Raw genomic sequence first — 2,606 nt, forward strand, 5'->3', positions numbered from 1 at the left:
CAACTTTCCGAGAAGTTGCACCTGCAGCTCCGAGAAGCAGCGGGGTCTGAAGGGGAGAGCACGGGCCTGGTGGGGCAGAGGACCTAGGTAATAATAATGATGGCATTTATTAAGTGCTTACTACGTGCAAAGCACTGTTCCAAGTGCTCGGCTCTGCCAGTGGCCGCAGTATGACCTTGGGCAGCTCACTTGACAAATCTGTGCCGCAGTTACCATGTCTGGAAAATGGGGATTAAATGCTGCTCCCTCATACCTATTTGCTGAGCCCCATGTTGGGCAGAGATGCTATCCAATGTGATTGCCTTCTATCTACCCCAGTCTTTGGCATAGTTAGCGCTTAAGTGTGGTCATTAATTATTTTATTGTTTAACTTCCGTTCCTCAGTTACTCCATCTGCAAAACGGAGTCCCATGTGGGACAGGATCTCTGTCCACCCTAATTAACTTGAATCTACCCAGTGCTTAGTACAGCTTCCCACACATAGTAAGTGCTTAACAAATGCCCTTAAATCCCTGGGACTTCCCGGTGCCGTATGGCATTCATTAAGCACTTCTTTTGTGCCAGACACCGTGCAAACCAAAAAGGTCGGACTCAGTGTAAGCAGGAAAACAGGCACTGAATCCCCAGGCACAGAGAAGTCATTTCGCTTTCCCGAGTGCCAGCTCCCGTTGCGATTCGTCACCGTGAAGCAGTCTGCTAACCCGCGCGTTGCCTTTTGTGTTGCCCGTTCACTTTTGGCTGCTAGTGAATGTGGTGTCAAAAAAGGCGCAAATTAAACTTTTGGCAGCCGTATTTTCACTCTGGAGTCTATTCCTGTGGTGTACTTGCTGCACAGGAACATCACATGTCAGGTGTGGGGTGCTGGGTACAAAGCTGCCCCACGTGGGTGTGGTTATATTTGATTATCAAAATAAGGTTTCCCCATTTGTCTTTCTAGTTATCGAAAATGGACAGAAGGTGAAGGTATACTTGCCCAGGATGACTCAAGGTAGGTGTTGTGACTTTCTCCAGAGACATTGTTCTGGGTTGGATTTGTGCTGACTCTGGGTGTGCAAGTGGAAAAGTAGCCTTTGCTTATGTGGGTGTTTTGTCAGTTTGCTTGAAAAGCCACAAAGCCTTTGGGATTTCATTGTATCAAGTGCTCAGTACAGTGCTCAATGCATTATCAACCATTGATAGATTGGTTATTAATTTGCCTTTGTGTTGCCCATTCATTTGTTATGGTAATGACTGGGGTGTCAAAAGAGGCATAAATTATATGCTCTGCAGCATGTTTGATTTTTAGGAGTTGCTTCCTTTCTTCTCTTGCTGCTTTTGAGGGACATTGCTGTGGCTTGTGTAGGTAGTTTATCACTGAAATAGCTATCCAGCATCCCCAAGGGGAATCTGAAAATGGCTCTTCCCTGTGGCTCTTTCTCCATCACCATCTATGTTTGGTCTGGACCCCTTGCTGATTCCTACAGATTGGGCCTACTTGTGTCCTGCCAGCCCCAGCTTTGGAGTGCACAGTGGGAGGTGGGGGAGGGCTGCTTCACTTAGCACAACTGGAGAATTCAGGAAGTGGTTAGGAATGCTAAACTGCTCAAACTGAATATCTCCTTTTCTCTCTAGGATCCGATCGACTCCTGTGAAGAGATCTGCAAGAACTTGTAGTCACAGTGGTAGGTGTGTTATGCTTCCCTCCAGCAGAGTAGGGGGAAACAGTGAGGTATCTTTTAGGACCTGGTGGGCTTTGTAGGTGGGGGTGGTTTTCTGGAATAGTGCTGTGTTGCATAAGTGAAGGGTTTGCTTCCCTCTTGTATGCATTGGATTTTTTTCTGCCATCAGTGACCAACTCATTGCCCCTGTGGCTTCAACTGCCATAATAGTAATAAATGATGATGGCATTTATGAAGCGCTTACTATGTGCAGTGCACTCTTCTAAGTGCTGGGGAGGTTACGAGGTGATCAGGTTATCCCAAGAGGGGGGGCTCACAGTTTTAGTCCCCATTTTACAGATGAAGTAACTGAGGCCCAGAGAAGTTAAGTGACTTGCCCAAAGTCACACAGGTGACAATTGGCAGTCAGAATTTGAACCCATGACCTCTGACTCCAAAGCCCATGCTCTTTTCCACTGAGCCACTCTGCTTCTCTGTCTTTATGCAGATGATTCCCAAATCCTGATCTCCTCTCCTATAGTCTAATCACATTTAGAGAAGCAGCATGGTTTAGTGGAAAGAGCACAGGCTTGGGAGTCTTAGGTCATGGGTTCGAATCCTGCCTCCACTGCTCAACTGTGTGACTTTGGGCAAGTCACTTAACTTCTGTGCCTCAGTTACCAAATCTGTAAAATGGGGATTAAGACAGCCCCATGTGGGACATCCTGATTACCCCTAGAGCTTAGAACAGTACTCAAGTCCATAGTAAGCGCTTAACAAATGCCACTATTGTCTAGTTCCAAAGGCTTTCCCCATGCTATTCCCTCTCCCTTTATTATCACTAGTGCATTTGGACCTTTTACCTTTGATAGCCGCTCCACCCTCACCACTTCATCTTTATGCTGATGACACCCAAATCTACATCTCTGCTCCTGCTCTCTCCCCCTCCCTCCAGGCTTGCATCTCCTC

The 2,606-nt window shown here is 46.9% G+C and overlaps 2 non-coding genes across 2 annotated transcripts; both read left to right on the forward strand.

Annotated features, from left to right (window-relative positions):
• The first annotated feature begins 709 nt into the window (after nt 1–709).
• LOC119948972 lies at nt 710–843 on the forward strand. The gene has a single exon (XR_005457071.1). It is a non-coding gene; the product is annotated as a small nucleolar RNA SNORA13 (small nucleolar RNA).
• Nucleotides 844–1,193: 350 nt separating this feature from the next.
• Nucleotides 1,194–1,327, forward strand: LOC119948983. Its single transcript, XR_005457082.1, has one exon. It is a non-coding gene; the product is annotated as a small nucleolar RNA SNORA13 (small nucleolar RNA).
• Nucleotides 1,328–2,606: the final 1,279 nt, after the last annotated feature.

The sequence above is a fragment of the Tachyglossus aculeatus genome, chromosome X3, assembly GCF_015852505.1.
Source record: "Tachyglossus aculeatus isolate mTacAcu1 chromosome X3, mTacAcu1.pri, whole genome shotgun sequence".
NCBI lineage: Eukaryota > Metazoa > Chordata > Mammalia > Monotremata > Tachyglossidae > Tachyglossus > Tachyglossus aculeatus.